This window comes from Myxine glutinosa, chromosome 9 (genome assembly GCF_964187855.1).
Source record: "Myxine glutinosa chromosome 9, kmMyxGlut1.1, whole genome shotgun sequence".
NCBI classification, from domain to species: domain Eukaryota; kingdom Metazoa; phylum Chordata; class Myxini; order Myxiniformes; family Myxinidae; genus Myxine; species Myxine glutinosa.
The window spans coordinates 65,593,186-65,615,145 of NC_136269.1; the positions used below are offsets into that span (position 1 = coordinate 65,593,186).

Genomic DNA, 21,960 nt, shown 5'->3' on the forward strand with positions numbered 1-21,960 from the left:
TGATGCAACCGACGATTACCAGACCAGCTTAACAATTTTACGTAATCAACTTGGCAGTCGACAACTAATGCGTCCATTTAAAAGTCTTGCACCGATTAGCCAAACTTGTAAAAATACGATTTGAACTTGTCATTTTCAATGAACATGTTCTCAGTCATGTGTGACAGCAATGATGCATGAAAGGCATCAATGGAAAGCTGAGGATCTCCTCATAATTGGTAAAACACATGCAAATTGTCAAACTAAATAACCTTTGTATATTAACCCCATGAATTCGGATTACCTTTTTTTTGATACGAACTGTATATATATATATATATATATATATATATATATATATATATATATATATATATATATATATGTATGTATGTATATATATATATATATATATATATATATATATATATATATATATATATATATATATATATATATATATATATATATATATATATATATATATACAGACTTTGCATTTAATATGGAATTTTTTTTTTTTGGGGGGGTGAACTTACATTTCAAGATGTCTTAGAACCAAAAGTTAATTGGAATTATGTTGAAATTATTCTAGATTTTGTTAATGTGACCTTTAAAAGAAACAAAAACCACATTTGACATTTCGAAACAAATAAATTGATCCTTGAAAGTGATGGAAACTGATATCGAACTCAATTCATGGACAGTACTGTGTTAAACTTCTGTACGTTTTCCAGAAGTACCTCTTTATTTTGCACATTAGCCAAAAAATTTTTTAACAAAAACAAAACTTAAATTATGACTGGGATTACGGACAGTAAAATTACAGTTCAGTACTTCGTGTAACACCCACGGGCATTCAGGAGAGCACGTACACGTTGAGGCATGCTGTTCACGAGATTTGCCAAGGTTTGGACAGGAATCGCTTGCCATGCAGTGACAATAGCCTACTGCAATTCACGCACAGAGGTCGGCTGCTGGTCCAAGTGGTCGATTTGACGCGTTAATTCTGCCCACAAGTTCTCTATCGGATTCATATCCGGGGACATGGCAGGCCACTCCATATGCTCTACACCACGGTCAGCAAGAAAGTGTTGGATCATGCGAGCACGATGAGGCCATGCATTGTCATCTTGGAAGACAGTTTCCTCAAAAGGCTGCATGAGCAAATGGAAGCAATGTTTCTTCCAGAATGGCCCTGTACTTGAACTGGTTCAGGTTTCCATTCAGAACAAGCAGGTCAGTTTTGCCCCCTGCATGAAAAGCAGCCCAAACGGTCACCCCACCACCTCCAGCTTGGACTCTTGGCACTATACAATCTTTGTTGTATGCTTCATGCACTTGTCTGCACACTCGGACGTGGCCATCTTGACGATAGACCAGAAATCTAGACTCGTCACTGAAGATCACGTGATTCCAGTGTCCTGGCTGCCATTGACGGTGCTCTCTGGCCCACTGCAATCGGCGCTGGTGGTGTTGTCTGGTCAGGCATGGCTTTCTCAGGGGATGCCTGGCACGATAGCGTGCTTGAACCAGTCGTTGGTTGACTAGCCTTCTGGATACAGGCACATTTGTCAGTTGCTGCCACGCAGCCCTAAGCCGATTAGCTGACTTGGTACGGCCATTGCAGACTAACTGGTGCAGCTGTCGGTCATCCCTCCTTGTGGTTCTGCGGGGATGTCCTGGCCTCGGTATTGGAGTAGGGACACCCCTCTGAGCATTTCGTTTCAGGATCTTTGACACCTGACCTTGAGTGATGCCATACTGCCGAGCAATAGCACACTGTTTCATGCCATAATTTCGTAAAGCCACCACTCCATGACAAACAGCATTGTCGAGTTGACGGACCATCTCCAGAGGAAGCGGCAATAACTTTTGGAGACGTGCAGCAGTTGTTTTCCACTAATACAGAACGCAACAACCCTTGTATACCTGACTGTGAAGCCAATCATCAAATGCACCTGTCCCTACATTTTGCCACACCACCTGTGATATAATCCTGTTGTTGACTTCTTGCTGCGACAGACAATCAGTGACATGGTTCTTTTAACAAATAAATCACCAAAGTTTAAAAGAAACTCACCAGATTGATATACTGAGTTAAGAAAGTAACGCCAAGTCAAGAAAAAAAATAATTCCATATTAAATGCCAAGTCTGTATATATATATATATATATATATATATATATATATATATATAGATATATATATATATATATATATATATATATATATATATATATATATTTATATTTATATATATATATATATATATATATATACACGGATTCGTCACTTCCGCCTTTGTTGTTGATTATTTACTTTTCGGATTTTTAGTTTAAGGTAATATTGTTGTGAAGATCTTTGTGTGAAATGGAGATGACTTTCGTAAAAGGTAAAAAGAAATGTTTGTGAAGGAAAAAGGAAAAACACGGCAAAGAACCCGGAAGGGAGAGGAAGAGAAGAGGAGGAGGAGACAGCCATGAGAGAGATACAGCCGTGAATCGCATCGAGGCTGCGAGTGGACTTTTTTGATATTGGTCGCAAATGAGTTGAGGCTTCCCCTCAAAGGGATTGCCCACGACATCGTCCTATATTGCGATTGCAATTAACCCTGCATCTCAGATTTTCTTACCAAGCGTGAGTTATTGTTGGAGAAAAATCAAGCGCCTTGTTACATATTACCACCCCAAACCCCGGTTACGGTGCACCCCAGAGTCTGGAACGGGAACACGGTAGAAAGATTTGTTATTTTACGTGTTCTAACAAACCATGGTAAAACCACACCAATGTAATTGTAGAACAAAACAAGTAATTGGTAAGAACTCTCACATACACAATAATAACACTATTTCAATATCGACATCATCGTGTTTATTGTCGTTGGTTCCCATATCGGCTCAATTCCCATATCGACCTCTCACCTCGTAACTCCTCGTCTGCCGCCGTGTCGATATCTGCCTGTTTTCGTCATTCTGCACAACTTCAACCAGCATGGGGATTAGTGCACGGACTTTGGGGAATGTTACATTCCACTCACGTTTGGTGTGTTGTGAGTTCATTACTTTGAGAGCATTAGGGAATGATGGTACCATCATATGTATTTTTATGTCGGTGGGGTAGAGATACTTTAGACCAGGTATATTTGTGTAGGTAACATGCTCCGACTCTCGTGAAGAAGAAGAACCACCACCCTGTAATAAGTTGAGGACCTGTTTAGCCCGGTTGTCGGATTAAGGTGTATCTTCGTCCCCACTACAAGGAATGGGACATGTTAACTAGTTCTGGGGATTGGGGATTATGTTAACTACTTCCCTGTTCGTCATTCCCTATGTGATTGAGCCTTTGCCCCTTATTGCAACGCAATAGACACTAATGACTGCTGAGCATTGCCGATTGGACGGAAACCAGCTACATCACCATGAATGTTGAGCAGGCTGAAGACATGCCCCGAGGAGCCGTGATTGGCCAGGGCGGAGTAAGAAGGCACTCACTGATTGGTGAAAGAAGGCCGAGGAGGAAGCAGCATGCTGATTGGCAAGGTACGACAGATGACGACAGAGGCAGATTGTGCACTGAGTGGTGGAGAGCTAAGCCTGTGGTTTTGGCCAGCAGGGATTGGAGGAGATGCACTGAGGACGTCACGACCCGACGTAAAAACCACGTCTGACTGGCATTTTCTCTCTTGCCTTTTGCCCTCGACGACCTCATCCCCCTCTTCTCTTCTCCCTCTTCTCTTGTGCCTTCTCGTGCTTCTCGTGCTGGACGTGAAAAGAGACGGTTGAGCGCTGACGATTCTCCCCCCTTGTCTTCACGTTCTGGACCTCGGTGCGGGCGGTTGTGTGCCGAGACCCTGCTGGGGATTGTGAGTTGGCCGAGTTGCGAACGAAGAGCTGGGAAGGAGGAACAGCGCGACAACTCCTGTTCGCTTCGCGCTCGATGGGGCAGGAGTGAGAGGACGCTCGGTGAGGCCTAGCGGCACGCGAACGGGCAGACTGCAGCCTTCGTCCCGCCAAGAACAGAACCGGGGTCGGACTGGCTCTTGACGAGACCCTCCCCACCAGTGATCAGAGCTAAGTAGACTAAATAATCACACCATTATTTTCCAACATTATTTTATCCCCCGTCTGCGTTTAAGTCTGGTGTGGAGGATCTGATAGGAATTGAGTTTTACCATCGCTTTTTTCTTATCGGTATTTTCTTTTAATAAATGCTTTTGTTATTTTTGTACATTTCTAAATCCGTTTTTGTTTGAGTTTATTTATTGCAGAATTGGGAACTGCCGACGGACCACAGGTAAGACCCTTCATCGCTTCCTTTCCCTTTCTTCCCCCGCATGTATAAAGTCCGCATTTGATCGTCGCCCCGGAGTTAAAGTTTGCTCAACTAATTCGTTTCCTGGTAAGGATTTTAATCGCCAGGAACACGACAGTATTGTTCATTTGATGCAAGTGATATTTTCATTGTACTTTTTGAGTGTTATTATTGTGTATGTGAGAGTTCTTAATACAATTAGTTGTTTTGTTCTACAATTGCATTGGTGTGTTTTTACCATGGTTTATTGGAACCCTCAAAATAACAAATCTTTCTGCCGCGTTCCCTCTCGAGACTCTGAGGGGGTTTGGGGAGGAACATGTAACAATATATATATATATATATATATATATATATATATATATATATCTCTTGTAATAATAAAAGGCAGTGTCCGTCCGTCCATCTCGACCATAACTCCAAAACCATGAAACCTAGCGACCCTAATCCTTGCATGCATACACCTGGACCTCCAACAGATTGCAATGATGAAAACTGGGTGTTTGGGTGTGTTATAACCCCGTTTTTGCGGATGATTAACGAGGTTCTCATAAGAAAAAACCCGAAAAGGTCTTACCAATATGGTGACCCCTTGGTCAGCCCACTGCCGTCTGCCACTCACAGGGTTCTTAAGCCGCTATTTTGTTTCGTAATCCGGATTCAGTAAATTTTGTAATCATAAAAATCTGGATTCCGATATGAGGATTGGATCCCCTGTAGACTAAATAAATGTCCAAATCTGGAGTGAAATCTGACAAAATTTACCAAATCTTGCGATTCCTATAACTAAGTGCATACATTCATTTATTTATGTGAGGCTGTCATTCTCCTTCTGGGGTTAGTTTTTTTATTTAACTTCATAATAATTTTTAACTTAATTCTTACTTCCATTGGATTGGGTGTCACTCCACTGTACATGTGATCTGTTTTTAAAATTCCTTGGCCATTTCAACCAGAAGCAATCATGTTGCTTTACCTTGCCAAGCCAGCCATTCCTTATCACCCATTTCGTTGGAGTGCTTGCTGGAGTGCTTAAGCTGCTTCGCGAGGGCTCAACAAATGAAATCAGAAATACCTGTGTACTTAATTAATTAGTCACAAGGCCTGGGAAGTTTGAATGTGTTATAACACCCTTTTTTAACATGATTAACCACCACTTGGTGAATGCAATTCAGGCTGCTTTTGAAAGCCATGGCGTTACAGCAGACGGATCTCCCTTTTTGTTTTTAACATAAACATTTTTTTTATTGAATAACATTTCTGTGGGATATACTAACCCTCCCCTCCCTCCTCCTCCCTCATCTCCTCCCCTACTCCCCTCTCTTCATATTCCCATCAGGAAGCGACTCATTGTTACCCGGCAACACCAGGTACTTTTGCTCGTATATATATACAACAACAACACCAGTATATACAGTATATATATACAGTCACGTGAAAAAGTAAGTACACCCCATGTAAAGTTTTGACTTTTTCAACATATTTCAACGTACAGCTATTTGATCTTCATTTCAACAATATTGATAGATAAAGGTGATATAATATAACAAATATCGTGAAACATTTACATTTTGTAGTCCATTGTATAATTTAAATAAACATAAATGCAAATTGCGCATGTGGAAAAAGTAAGTACACCCCTACATTTATCACGACTTCAAATACCTAAAATTAGAATCAGGTGCACCAGCTCAGGTGCAAATTATTAGGACATCGTTAGAGAGGATCTTGGAGGAACCTATCTTATTTAAACCTCAGGCATTTAGTTTGTTTGCTCTTTGTTGTTGACGTGTGCGGCGTCACCATGCCGAGATCAAAAGAGCTCTCTGACGCCTTCAGAAAGACGGTTATAGATTCGTACGAGTCTGGGAAGGGATTTAAAAAGATCTCCAAACAATTTGAAATCAATCATTCGACTGTCCGGAAGATCATCTACAAGTGCAGAAGATTCCAAACAACTGCCAACTTGTTCAGGCCAGGCCGCCCCAACAAGTTCAGCCTGAGAGCAGACCACAAGATGCTGAAAGAAGTCTCTAAGAACCCCAGAATGTCATCACGGGACCTACAGGTAGCTCTTGCCACTGTTGATGTCAAAGTGCACGAGTCTACCATTAGAAAGAGGCTGCACAAATTTGATCTACCTGGGAGGTGTGCCAGGAGGAAACCTTGGCTGTCCAGAAAGAACATCAGGGCAAGACTAAAGTTTGCCAATGAACACCGAGGCAAAGACCAGCACTTCTGGAACAATGTGCTCTGAACAGATGAGTCAAAGGCAGAGCTATTTGGCCACAGTACCAGAAGACATGTTTGGCGAAAACCAAAGACAGCATTTGACCACAATAACCTGATACCAACTGTAAAGCATGGTGGTGGAAATATTATGGTTTGGGGCAGCTTTGCTGCATCAGAGCCTGGGCAGCTCACCATCATAGAATCCACTATGAATTCTTCATTGTACCAGAGGGTGCTTGAGGATAATGTGAGGCCATCTGTCGGAAAGTTGAAGCTCAACCGAAGGTGGACCTTGCAACATGACAATGACCATAAACATACCAGTAAATCCACCAAGGAATGGCTGAAAAGAAAGAAATGGAGGGGTCTGGAATGGCCAGGTCAAAGTCCGGATCTAAATCCTATCGAGATGTTGTGGGGGATTTGAAATGAGCTGTGCATGCAAGAATCCCCTCAAACATCGCACAGTTGAAATAATTATACATGGAGGAGTGGACAAAAATTCCTCCCAGTCGATGTCAGAGACGGGTAGACAGTTATAATAAACGCCTACTTGAGGTTGTTTCTGCCAAAGGGGGCAATACCACCTATTAGAGCCAAGGGTGTACTTACTTTTTCCACATGCAAAATTTGCATTTATGTTTATTTAAATTATACAATGGACTACAAAATGTAAATGTTTCATGATACTTGTTATATTATATCACCTTTATCTATCAATATTGTTGAAATGAAGATCAAATAGCTGTATGTTGAAATATGTTGAAAAAGTCAAAACTTTACATGGGGTGTACTTACTTTTTCACGTGACTGTATATATATATATATATATATATATATATATATATATATATATATATATATATATATATATATATATATATATATATTGTTACGGATCTCGGATGTCGGCTCTCCCCTTATAAAGGGGGGGGGGGGGTTAATCCCCTTGTCCTTTTATCTGGCCGACGCGAGTCCTGGAAGTTATACGCTCCTTCCTGTCGGTATTAGGTAGGGTTATTGGTCAACTTAGTCCTAATACCTAATTACTAACACCGACCATGAAGCAGGGAAATAACTCCTGCCCGAACCACTGTGTTAGTGGACACGCCGAGCGAAGCGAGCCGCGATTCGGGCTATTAGCAAGGACTAAACCCGATTATGGCGGTTCCGATCGTGCCACGTTTACCCAATGGAGAAAAGACTGATGCGATTGGATGGAGAGGAAACCCAGAAAATAGGAAGAACAGATCAATTTATTAACAATTTACAAGAAGGAGAAGAGGAAACGAAAGAAATGTACAGGATAGGAAGAGGAATAAGAAGCACACAGGGCAGCCTTAAACAGTCTTATTCTTAATACCCCAGGACAAACGGGCCCGTCTCACATACACACTCACACAGGGATTGTAGATGGTTGATGGTCACCAGCACGTCCAGGCTCCGATCCAGGCTCTAGTCCAGGCTCCGATCCAGGCTCCGGTCCAGCGGACAAAACCCAGCAGGCAGCTCCACGTATAGTGGAACGCGAACGGGCAATTATATAACGGGGGGAAGGCTGGTGTCCTAGCGTTGTATGTAATAAGTGCACACTCCTGCCAAACGCCCCCTCTCTCCAATGTCCTGCTTTAGCACAAGGTTCCAACCAGAGTCCTTTCACAAGTGCGCTCTTCTCGTCAGTCCTTCAAATCACAGTAGACCTCTCAAAGGGCTTTGCGTTCGCCCTTTTATAAGTCAAGCAACGATCGCTCCACGAGCCCAAAAGCCACGCCTGTCAGGTGATCTTACCTCAGCCCTGGTTGGCTGATCATCGCTTACCGGCCACGCCCTGATGGTGGGTTGACATGGCCACACCTTCTTCCTGGCGTTCCGCCCCCTTTTTCCGGGCCTCACCTCGTGGCTTATGGCGGCGTTGAGCAAACTCACGGGCAGCTAAGGCTGCTCCTGCTGGCCGAGGAGCATGCCCAAATTGGGAGGGCCATGGGGCACAGACAGTAGGGTGCGCTTAATGGCATCGCTTGGAGAGGGAGGCTGGCAAAATGAATGGAATGGGGCCTACTCCTTATTTGATTGACACAACGCAGATTCAACTATTGGGAACATGGCCTTACCTATACACGTACTAATGAAATAACTGAAGTCTTATGGTGACCTACGTGTTGCTTGTGGCCTAACTATGGGGTGCAACCTTTAACCCTTTTAATGATGTCATATTTACAAGTGTGGGTTCTCAAAACCGCAACAATATATACATATGTAGCGGTTACCGGAAGCATGACACAATTACCGTGCACCGGCCGATGACGCAACCGGCGAGCGGTCACGTGTCCGGACTCGCCCGGGCGTGTCCAGACTTGACCTCTCGGGCGAAAACTTGCCTTGCATACCACGCCCCTTTGAGAGGCGTGACTTACCTCTTTTGCATACCACGCCCCGCCTGAGAGGCGTGGCTTTTGTGTGTTGAGTTTGCGTTATAAATTGCCGCCCGTTCGAGGGGCGGATTCAGTGTGCTTTTGAGTTCTTTGGTTTTGAGCTAAATAAATAGCTCGGTGAAACTTCATTCCTGGTGTCGTCCATTTAGTCTGGCTTTATCGTGCGAGCACAGCTCCCACAATTGGTGACCCCTTGCTACGAACACGGCGATGGAGTTAGCTGTAGCGTTGAAGCTCCCGGGCTTTTGGGAATCTCACGCGGCCATTTGGTTTGCTCAAGTGGATTCTCTCTTCGCCCTGCGGAACATCACAGAGGACACGACGTGCTACCACTACGTGGTCTCCGTGCTCAACGCCTCCTCCGCTGCCCGGGTTCTGAGCTTCCTCCAGCACCCGCCGGACGCCGACAAATACGGCGCGCTCAAAGGCCTACTCCTCGATGCGTTTGGACTCACGGAGACCGAACGCGCACGACAACTACTACACCTCCCGGAGCTGGGCGAGGCCCGTCCGTCCGAAAGCATGGACCACATGCTTGCTCTTTTCGGTGACCACAGCCCGGACTTCCTCTTCCGCGAGCTGTTCCTCCAGTGGCTACCCGGGCAGGTACGCTTAGCTTTGGCTAACTCGCCCATCACAGACCCTCGCGCCCTGGCCAAGGAGGCCGATAAATTTTTCTCGGCCAGGCGACACATCGGAGCGGCCGCCTGGGACCCTGGGCCGACCGAGGCAATGCCCGCGCCACGACCGGCGCCTCCACCGGCCGAGTCCGCGCCACTGACGGCAGCGTCCGCCGCGACGCCCCGTCGACCGAACCCGACGCGACCGCCGGAGCCTCCACCAGAGCGGACCATGTGCTATTACCACGCCAGGTTCGGGCAGAAGGCCAGAACGTGCCACCCACCGTGCACTTTCGGCAGGTCGGGAAACGACCAGGCCGGCGCTCGCTGCCTGCCATGAGCGTCGGCCATTCAGGCAGCCTTCTGTTTATTATGGACACAGCGTCCGTGTGGCGTTTTTTGTGTGACACCGGCACTCAGCTGAGTGTGATACCCACCTCGGTGGAGGACAAACAGGCCGCGCTTTGCGGTCCCGCCTTGGTCGCCGCAAACGGTTCCTCCATCCGCACCTTCGGTTCACGCAGCGTCGCATTCTGCTTCGGGGGCCAGCGCTTCAGGTGGGACTTCATCACGGCGAACGTGCTCATGGCCTTGCTGGGTGCAGATTTTCTTTGTGCGCATGGGCTTTTGGTCGACGTCAAACGGCGTCGGCTCATCAACGCGGAGACCTTCAGCTCGCTCGCTTGCTCATTGAGCGGCTCCGCACCAACCAAGCTAGCCTGCGCACTCCCGGCCATGGACGATTTCACCCGCCTACTCGTCGAGTTTCCCGCCCCCACGCAGCCGACGTTTTCGGCCGTCGCCATCTAGCACGGTGTCGAACACCACATCCCGACCACAGGTCCACCGGTCTACGCTAGGGCTCGCCACCTCGACCCGGCCAAACTCGCCGTGGCGAAGGCAGAATTCGACACGCTGGAGCGGTTGGGCATTGTGCGGCGGTCGAACAGCGCGTGGGCCTCGCCCCTGCACATCGTGCCCAAACCGGGTGGCGGATGGCGACCATGCGGCGATTACCACCGCCTCAACGACGCCACCACCCCCGACCGGTACCTGATACCACACATACAGGACTTTTCCGCCCGTTTGGCGGGGCGGTGATCTTCTCCAAGGTCGACCTTATTCGGGGCTACCACCAGGTACCTGTCCGGCCGGCCGACGTTCCGAAGACGGCTGTAACTACACCTTTTGGCCTCTTCGAGTTCCTCTGAATGCCGTTCGGCCTTAAGAATGTGGCCCAGGCCTTCCAGGGGCTGATGGACAGTGTGCTGCGCGATCTCACCTTTCTGTTCGTCTACCTGGATGACATTCTCATCGCCAGCACTTCCCGGGCGGAGCACCTCGTCCACCTGCGCACGCTTTTCGAGCGCCTCGGCCAGCACAGCCTCATCATCAACCCGGCGAAATGCCAGTTTGGCGTAACGGCCGTCGACTTCCTGGGGCACCGCATCACGAAGCGCGGGGCCGTCCCGCTGCCTACCAAGGTGGAGGCAGTCACAAGTTTCCCGCGCCCCCGCTCCATCAAGGCCCTACAGGAATTTTTGGGGATGGTAAATTTTTACCACCGGTTCGTGCGTTGCGCCGCCCAACTCATGCGCCCCCTGTACGAAGCCCTCCGGGGCAAGCTGGCCAAGCACGATGTCGCCTGGACCACAGAGATGGACGCGGCGTTCACGGGCGCTAAGCTGGCCCTTGCCAACGCGACCATGCTGGCACACCCGGCGCTCGACGCACCCATCGCCCTCACCACGGACGCTTCTGACTATGCGGTGGGCGCCGTGCATGAACAGTGGGTGAACGGAGCTTGGCAACCGCTGGCCTTCTTCAGCCGGCAGCTTCGACCTAACGAGTGCAAGTATAGCACTTTCGACCGCGAACTCCTCGGCCTTTACCTGGCCGTTCGCCACTTCCGCCATCTTTTGGAGGGCCGCCCGTTCACGGCGTTTGTGGACCACAAACCCCTGGTCTTCGCCATGGCCAAGGTTACGGAGCCGTGGTCGGCCCGCCAGTAGCGCCACCTCTCTGCTGTGTCTGAATTTACGACGGACATCCGGCATGTTGCGGGAAAGGACAACGCTGTGGCCGATTGCCTCTCCCGGTCCGGCGCGAACGCCATCCACCTGGGTGTGGACTTCACCCGCATGGCGGCCGACCAGACCGCCGACCCCACGGTGCAAGCCCTCCGGACAGCGGACACAGGCCTGCTGTTCGCCGACGTCCCCTTCGAGGACACAGGCAAGGTTCTCCTGTGCGACGTTTCCCTGGGCCAACCTCGCCCCATCGTGCCCACCGGATGGCAGCGGCACATTTTTGACGCCCTCCACGGCCTTTCCCACCCGGGCCGGAAAGCATCACAGAAGCTCGTGGCAGCAAAGTTCGTCTTGCACGGGCTCCGTAAGGACGGGCTCCAATGCCTGTGTCACCTGCCAGCGCGCGAAGGTCCACCGGCACACCCAGGCCCCGTTGGCACCATTCGACGTGCCTGCGCAGCGCTTCGACCACATCAATGTGGACCTGGTGGGACCCCTTCCCTCCTCGCGGGGCTTCACCCACCTCCTCACGATGGTGGACAGGACCACCAGGTGGCCGGAGGCCGTCCCGCTGGCATCAACAACATCTGCCGACGTGGTGCAGGCCTTCATTGGCACTTGGGTTGCCAGTTTCGGCGCGCCCTCGGACATCTCCTCCGACAGAGGCCCGCAATTCACCTCCGAGCTTTGGGGCGCGGTCGCCCAGGTCTTGGGGGTCAAGCTTCACCGCACCACGGCCTACTACCCCCAAGCCAACGACTTGCGTGAGCGGTTCCACCGCTCGATGAAGGCCGCTCTCAGAGCCAGCCTCCAGGACGACGGTTGGGCCGACAGGCTCCCGTCGGTCAGATTGGGCCTCCGAACGGCCCCTAAAGAGGACCTCCAGGCTTCCACCGCCGAGCTGGTCTATGGCCAGCCACTGCGCGTGCCGGGCGAATTCATCCCTGACACCACCGGCCCCTGGTCCGCGGCTCGCCAACGCTCGGAACTCCAGGAGGCCGCCAGGAGATTTGCCCCCGTGCCCACGTCCCACCATGGCTGCCCCCAACCCCACATCCCCCCAGCACTTCGCACTGCGGAGTACGTTTTTATCCAGCACGACGCACACCGGGGACCGCTCCGGCCGCCGTACGATGGGCCTTTCCGGGTCCTGCAGAGGGACGACAAGTCATTCATCATCGACATCGGCGGCAAAGCTGGACCACATCTCCGTGGACCGCCTCAAGCCGGACCATTTGGACCTCAACCAACCTCCACGGTTGGCCCTTCCTACACGACGGGGCCGTCCCCCATCAACCAAGCCCCCTGCCCGACCATCCACCGCCATGCCGCCTACCACCCCCACACGAATCGCCAGGGGTCGTTTCGGCCGGGTCATCAGGACCCCCCTCAAACTGACTCTCCCGGTGCAGGTTAATTCTGGGGGGGCGCATGTAGCGGTTACCGGAAGCATGACACAATTACCTGCACCGGCCGATGACGCAACCGGCGAGCGGTCATGTGTCCGGACTCGCCCGGGCGTGTCCAGACTTGCCCTCTCGGGCGAACACTTGCCTTGCATACCACGCCCCGTTGAGAGGCGTGACTTACCGCTTTTGCATACCACGCCCGCCTGAGAGGCGTGGCTTTTGTGTGTTGAGTTTGCGTTATAAATTGCCGCGCGTTCGAGGGGCGGATTCAGTGTGCTTTTGAGTTCTTTGGTTTTGAGCTAAATAAATAGCTCGGTGAAACTTCGTTCCTGGTGTCGTCCATTTTGTCTGGCTTTATCGTGCGAGCACAGCTCCCACACATATATATATATATATATATGCACACACACACACCATATAAACACGTTTAGATCTTTTTATCTCTTGTACTCTTTTTCTCTTTCTCTCCTGATCTGCCTGAAGGCAGGTTCAGTGCTGACAAAGCAGTCCCTCAAAAAAAGTTTACACTTCAGTTTGCCTTCGCAGTTGTAAGAGCAGAAATCTAGAATTTTGCCAGGATTATAGCGATAACTGTTGGATCTTTTTGTGAAAGATACTTTGGGATTATATATGGTATTCCAAACCAGACCTATTCTAATGCTGATTCTTTCATTATAATATAATAATAATAATATGAGCTCCCTTGTATTAAAGGAACATCAATTCAGATGGAGGCCATCAGGTCAAACAGCCCAATGAGCTATTATTGCCAACATATGGCTTCTTGTCCGAGCTCTATTCTTTTAAAATGTTGTATCAGCAAGGAAGCAGCAAATACCATTTTTAAAGTCTTTGCTCTGTCCTCTGACTCATCTGGGATTTGGACAACTGACGTCCCAGACTCAGAGCAGACACTCTAAACATTAGGCCATCGAGTGTAGTTATAGTTCTTTCGATTCATTGTGTCCAGGATAGATGCAATGGTAGATGCGGAAGGCTTGTATGCTTGTATTCAATGTGATGCCTGACATCAAGAGCAGTACTTACCCCTCATGATTGGACTTTTTTCCTTGTTCTGAAGAATTGTATAAAACAACCTGGAAAAATCTTGTTTGTCAATCTGCAGGGAACCATTTTATAACCTCCGGTAGATTGTACTTGTTGCTGCGATTGAGCCTGGGGAGTAACTGCTGAAATCTATCTCCTTGGGTTCTTCCTGACATCTTTGTTCTTTGTTCCTTTCACACTTCTTTATACTTTTTCACATTTCTCTTTGTTCATTCTCATTTTTCTTTTTCTTTTTTATTTAATCTTTTACTTTTTATTTATATTGCTTTATCTATCTGTAGTGGGAGATGTGAATTCTTAGAAGTCTTTCTGTAAGGTTCACTTGGCTGCGCCTGGATGCGTTTGAGGGTAGTGGAGTAGCGCGGCTGAAACCTGAATCCAGATTCCTCCAGATGACTCCATCTTTGCTCTTCACTTCTTTGGTTTCCTTCTGATGACTCCAATGCAGTATTTGGTCTTCCTTTTGATTGGTAATACTATGGATAGTGACAGAAGTCTGACCTCACGGTAATATAACAAAGGAAAGAAAAGAAAATGTATGCATGGGTGCTGGATCAACCATCAATGCTGCAAAAAAGTCTGATGTTTTCATTCGTAATTACCCAAATAAAATCGAAAGTGGCAGATGCATGGAAGCAACACTTTTTTTGGGGTTGCCCGTCCGTCCGTACGGGCTAAACCTCGTTTTTCTCGGCAACCACAAGTGCGATTGAGACGAAACTTTCAGGGTAGGAGTGACACCCATGCAGAATGTTTTTATGATAATTGTGACGTCATAGGTCACGTGGTATGGCAGCCATCTTGGATTAAACGCAAATAATTAAAATATATATTTCTCGGAAACCGGTGAATGGAAAAATTAGAAACTTGCCACATTGTAAATTACTCCCAATGGGGAACAAATGCATGATAATGATGACATCATCGGTGAAGTGGTATACCAGCCATAAATGTTTCAATAAAATGCCTCATCTTAAAAATCTGAAATGCATGCACATGACATCTGACCCATTTGTATTGAAATATTAAATTTATGACATCATAGGTCATTAAATAATGACGTCATTGAAACCGCTTACCCTATCGATGTGAAATTTTACAAATGTCATCTAACAATAATGTTACATATCGTTTGAAAGTGATGACATCGTAGGTTACGTGGTTTGGCAGCCATCTTGGATAGAAAAACAAATCTTATCCGATCAACACGAAACTTCACAAACGTGATCCGTACCCATGCATATGCAGAGTGTACATTCTTGATGTCATATGTCACGTGGTTTGGCAGCCATATTATCTTGAAAGTCGAAATTAAAAAAAAAAAACTTCTCCAAAAACGCTTCATCGATCGATGTGAAACCTTCCTGTGGTAAAAATGTGAAACTTCAAAACAGCTGAAGGGATTTAAACAAAACTTGTTTATTTTTAGGACAGTGAATGAGGGCATCTACCCATTGTCATAGGCAGGGACTACGTGGAGGCATACTGGCGACACAGTCGCATTGCTCTAGTTTCTTAAATGCTTTCACCTTATGGTGTTATACAGAAAAATTCAATTTGTTTGACAAAAATGGTGCCTGGCATTTGCCGTGTCTGCCAAAACAATGATGTCTCCTTTTAGACGCAAACTCTTTGTCTATTAGTACTTGGTTAAAGTGCCACCTACTTGTCAACTACTACCTACTCAATTATTGGCACCTACTTGGGGGGGGGGGGGGGGGGGGAGGGGTTGGCCAAGGAAGGTTGTTACTTGTCAGCCCAAGTCTTTCACGAATTGCCTGGCCAAGCCTAACCTTTGAATGAAGGTGGTAGGAATTTGGAAGTTTCACTGGGTGCTGTGGCAATCACTTTTCTAACCAAACTCTTTATATAAGTAAATGAACAGGATTATAACTAATTAATTGACATATGTGGTAAAATTACCTGCCCAGACCAGGAATCGAACCCAGGTCCTCTGGTGAACGGTACCAGTGCTCTGTTACAGTTCACCAGAGGACCTGGGTTCGATTCCTGTTCTGGGCATGTAATTTTCCCACATATGTCAAATAAGCTCTTTATGTATCACAACTAAATTGAGCAACAGAGGTTCAAGGCTTCTATTACTTTTGTGGTGTGTTCAAACATGTTTATATTTCATTTGAAGAGGACCAGCTCATTGATATCTACACACTCCATTAACAAACATGATATCAGTGGAAGTCAAAGTTAAGTTGTTCTGCGAAAACATGACTATCTGAAATGAATGTGAAAATTGGCAATGATGCCAGCCTGTAAATGATCACAGACAAGTTTACATTGGCAGAAATGCCTTTCCCAAGGTGTAGGACAACCATTGACCCTAATACAAGTTTGTACATGTCTCGTCATTGACTAAATCAGATGATCCAGCTCTTTGTGAAATATTGTGCTATTTGTGTCCCAGGGTCACTTCTAGTTCATCAAAAGACTGGGCGAACACAAATATGCCACCCTAAGATGTCCTAAGCATGTTCCATCGGATTTAAATCTGGAGATCTTTGCAGACTAGTCCATGCGAGGGATGTTGTAATCTTGTGCACAACATATGCACGTTGTGGATAAGTATATCCTCTATAAAGATGAAGTTAGGACCTTGCTACTCCCAGTGATGGCTAAAAACATAATCATCTCATCCCTGTATCTGCCAGCAGGATCAGTTCTCCAAACAACTTGAATGCTTCTCCATACCATCAGACTGCCCCCATCAAACTGATAATGTTGCTTAATGGCAAAACTATCATATTGCTCCCCCACCTTGTCTCAGATTACATAATGTCCATCATTAATGCCTAGGCAGAATCTATAGACCGATCCGATAAGGACGATCGGGCCCCTCGCCGATAGGCGGCGCTCTTGCATCCGCCAATACTGGGGGGTGTCCCGATCCAAACTTAACTCCAGCTGTCTGCGCCAGCACAACTATCATCGCGATCGTACATGAAAAGTGTCCGTGATAATCGTTCTCAAGTGTGTGTTTCTCTATACGTGTGGAGCGGTCGTGGACACCTGGCACCTGAAGGCACACGATACAAACCCCGTTTTCGGCGATATCGCCGGGCGCCGTAGGCGCATGGCCATGCCGACCTGAGGACACCTGGCACCTGAAGGCACACGATACAAACCCCGTTTTCGGCGATATCGCCGGGCGCCGTAGGCGCATGGCCATGCCGACCTGAGGACACCTGGCACCTGAAGGCACACGATACAAACCCCGTTTTCGGCGATATCGCCGGGCGCCGTAGGCACATGGCCATGCCGCCCTGAAGGCACCTGGCACCTAGGGGTACCCGGTTTCCACTTCCACCTGCACCAAACCTATTTTGTTAGCAACCGCGTACCCTATGCTACGCCATGCCGAGCCCCCTTCCGCCTTAGCCCCGAGTTTCTCGACCACTACGATAACGACTCCTCTGACCGACCCGACTAGGTGCCCGTCCCTTCATCGACTCCTCCATATGGCCAGGTCTTGGCGGCCATACCACAGCCGCCCCGCATGGATTCTTCCCTCAGAGTCCACCTCCGCCCGGGCCAGCCACCTCTGGCAACTACGGCTAGGCCCCGAGTGGCCGCTGCCGAGCCACAAGTTCCTTGATCACTAGGGTCGCGACTCGTCTGGCAGACCCGACTGGGCCTCCGTCCCTTCGTGCGGGCCGCCACACCGGCTCCTTATCGCTTCATCGACTCTTCCATACGGCCAGGTCACAGCGGGTGTATCACTGCCGCCCCGCATGGATTCTTCCCTCAGAGTCCACCTCCGCGCGGGCTGCCACAACGGCTCCTCACCGGTCATATAGCTCGGTGGACCGGTGGTATCGTCCACGATTCCATCTTCTCCGATGAATCTAACAAACAAATATATTTTGTATCGATATTCTTTCGGCAAAGTGAACTGAGCCCGGTAACTGCATGTAATCTGAATGCTGGAGAGCAAGCCGAATGAAGCGGACGCCTCCCACCTATGGCGGCGTCTATAGAGGGCGCCCATCCATTGAACCCTCCGTCAGATCGGTCTATACTCAGTAAAAAGAATATTGTGCCAACACTTCACCCTTCGTTTGTGATGTGTTGTAAATCAATACTCAGACCTCTTTCAATTAATGAGGTTTTATTGAACTATATCTCCACTCATCCTACAACACAAAATAAAGCACAATCATTCGCACTACAAAGGAAGCAATCAAAACAAACATCTCCTCCAAGGAAGCAAGCAATTACGTACCTGTTAATCCCATTAGTCTCTTGGCACTAAGGTAACAGAATGCCACGAGATCGAGCGCCGAACAGTCCGGACTTTTATAAGCTCCCTCAAGGTCGGCCCTCCGACCGAACCTTCTCTTCAAGCTCGAGACATTACATTATATTTCACCACATGATGGGTTGCCTATTGCATGTGTGTATATATATATATAACTATCCTCAGAAGGGCTGTTAACACTTTGGCAACATTAACTAGGACTTTCCATGACCTTTACTTGTCTTACCGTACCTTGTCAGTACCCTAGAACTGACATCGCAATTAATATTTCCCTGGGAAGCAATGACCACCGGAAGGAACCCTCACCCTTCTCCACTTGAACTACCCCGATGATGTGAGCCAACTACTTTGCCGTTAAATGACATCTTGCCATTCCTAAACTGACTTAGACCATTTGGGTTGCCAATTGACGTGGGTATTGGCATTGATATTACTAGGGCATGCCCGTACTATATATATATCTAAAATTATATCCCCCCCTCTCTATTTACATGAAATGGTTTGGTCCATTCGCAAAGCCAAAGCGAACGGCTTGCGAGTACGGTGACAATCCCCCCCCTCTATTTACATGAAATGGTTTGGTCCAAAGCGAACTGCTTGCGAGTACGGTGACAATCCCCCCCCTCTATTTACATGAAATGGTTTGGTCCAAAGCGAACGGCTTGCGGAGTTTGGTAAAGAAATCGCCATAGCTCGGTAATTACTTGTCCGATTAATATGAAACCTTGAAAAGGCACATCCTCAGGTCCCCAGCAATATACCTGGCAAGTTTCAAGTATATCGGACCCGTGGTTGTCGAGAAACAGCGGTCACAGACAAACAAACAAACACACAGACACACAGACACACAGAGATTACTGGAATTATAGATAGATTCAGGCCTGTACGCGTATTCCGTGAGAGGCACATACATTTCTAGGAGTGCTCAGTTCATGTGAGGATAATCGTAACATCACATACATGTTGCTCGGCCAATTACTGGTTGGGTTTCTTTTCTCAATAGCCATGGTTTGCATACGCATGATGAAGAACTTACTGAACAATGAATTGTTTTCCCATAGTTTATCTCAAGGTTTAAACGTGTGTATGTGTCGTTGATTGTTATCTGCCTTTACAGGTTTCAGAAGGTGGAATGGAGCACTCCCAGGTTGCAAAGTATCCACCTTTGGGTGTGTAGGTATGTGTAAGGCTGATGAAAGATCAAGATGGAACTGACAGTGGAACAAGCATTAAGCGAATGAACGAACAGGAAAAGAGGAAAGAGAGGAAAAATTGAAACTAGCAAGTAAGATGGTTGGGTTAGGAAAGGTGAATGGGCGTAATAAATATCATGTGGGACAGAATTGGGGATGACAAGCACTGGTGGTTCACTGCTTGCTTTGAAGCCCTGGGGGAGAGTGAGACAGAACAGTCTCTGCAAGATGATTCCATAGATGGGAGAAGTGAGAAATAAAATAGTTGAGGTGTGGACTCGGCCTGCATTTGGGAAGCTTAACCAGGAGGACTTACTGGAAGAACATGTACGTACATCCTGGATTTGCTGGGGAGAGTCGGAGGACTGATAGAGCAGAGGGAGCAATGTTGTAGAATAGGGGTAAATTTTCACCGAATTCCACCGACCTGCCTGCGATATGAGAACAAGAGACCTGTGCTTCGTCCTCATCACAGGAGATTCCAATATGTTTGAGAGCGTTAGATCCCACAGAATCCAGGACAGACAGATTCTAGCCCATAGCAGAGAGCAGTTTTCATTGAGCTACTGACAAAAACCTTGCAGTCTATGAATAACTCTGATTTCCAAAGGAAATACTTTGACTGACAGAGGATGTGCAATCTGCCGCTGGTGTTTGAGGCCAGCTTCGCTGTGTGGTCAACCCAGTAAAGGTCATTTCCTGAATTTACTGAATGTTGAGAGGTGAAGCATTGCTTATTTATCCCTCATTACTGTACTGGAACCTCGTAAGTAAAGACTGTCTGTCCTTCAGTAGATGGTCTGTCCAATGATTCTCCAGGTGCAAACTTAGACTCGTGAAAGTAGTCGCATTGGTAACGTATCCCAGTAGTGCATTCCATTCGTTTACTCCTCTGACAGAGAAAGCATTTTCTCTTCGTTGGTATCCGCAGTGCTGTTCCCTTATCTTCATGTCATGGCCTATAGTTCTCGAGCTCTTATCCATCAAAAATAATTTCTGGATGTCAATTTGGTTAATTCTCTTAAGGATTCTGATTATCTGGATGAGTTCGTCCAATTCTTCCTGGGGTTTATACTGTGGACAACTTGAATGCTCTCAATCTGTCTAAATATCTTAAGTTTTGAATGTCATTTACCAGTCTGCTTTGCCCTGTGTTGGACTTTTTTCAAATAAAGCCTCTTCCTTCTTATAAATATATATATATGGCACCATAACAAGTTGCGGTATTCCAATGTTGGATGTACTATGGTTTTGGAAAGTCCTCACTGAGCCTTTCCTCCCCAGTACTGATAATGACCTCTTGATGATTGCAAGTTTGGCATTTGTTCCCTTGGATATGTCTGCAACATGGGAGCGAAGGATAAACCGTGCATCAAACGAAACACCCAAGTCTCTTTCTTCATTCCCAGTTTTATTTTCGTTTGGGCCAGGGTCTCCTTCTATAGTATAGGCAAACGTTTCGTTGCTCCTTCCGTAATGGACCACTTTACACTTCTCTTTGGTGAACGGAAGCTACCTTTTGCGAGATCAGTCCATGACTGTTTTTACATCTCTCTGTAGCCTTTACATCTCTCATTGCTGATGGTGAGGCCTAGCAGTACAAGAGACTGAACCACTTCCAGTGGATGACCAAGATAATAAATTATGATAGGTGTGTTAGTTTGACGATCCTTCTGGAGTGATTGGATGAGACTGAGATTTTCCAGGATTGAAGGACATGTTCCATTCATCAGACCAGAGTCTAATAATTTCCTGATCAGCAAAGAGGGATGGAACTGCTGTGTGCTTAGCAGAGGCATGGGGGTATTACACAACACAATGTGAAGTCGGCTCCAGAAAAGGAAGTGTTGTCCAACATACCGGAGAGGTCGTAGATGAGGAATACGACTGGGCCCAACACATTGCCTTGCGGATCTCCAGCCTCCACTGGGAAATGGCAGGAGAGGGTTCCATTGAAAGCCACGCGTTGCCTGCGAGTGGAGGATTCTGTGATTTGTCCATGAAAGTAGATCAATAGTGTCTAATGTAGATTTTGGCATGGGTTCAATCAAAACGTCACCCCATAGGAATGCTATTCGACATTTGTACATGAGCTTGATTTTTCCTCCCTCATGAGCTGGAGTGAAAAGAGCATTAAACCTTTTTCATGCCATCATCATTGATAGTCTGCTCGATCTGGGTTTACAATCGGTGGGATCTGGTGTTCTATGGATGTGCATGTGCAGTTGTAAAAGCACTAATGTACTCGTGTAATTACAGGGCAGGGACATGTTGCTTCCCCTCTCCGTCCCTCCCCGCCCTCCGCTCACAGCCTCGACTCGCATCATTCAGTGCGCTGTCTTTTTGAGGGAATGCTAAGTCGGCTGATCCACATGCTAGCACTAGTGGGCTAATTTCATCATTGAATCCC

The 21,960-nt window shown here is 47.4% G+C and overlaps 1 long non-coding RNA gene across 1 annotated transcript in view; it reads right to left on the bottom strand.

The window, feature by feature from the left end:
* The window catches only part of LOC137434695 (uncharacterized), a 36,452-nt gene extending 14,932 nt beyond the window's left edge, over window positions 1-21,520 (bottom strand). The window contains exon 1 of the long non-coding RNA XR_010985911.2: window positions 21,411-21,520. This is a non-coding gene — a long non-coding RNA (uncharacterized LOC137434695). The remainder of the gene's footprint in view (window positions 1-21,410) is intronic.
* Between the last annotated feature and the right edge of the window lie 440 nt (window positions 21,521-21,960).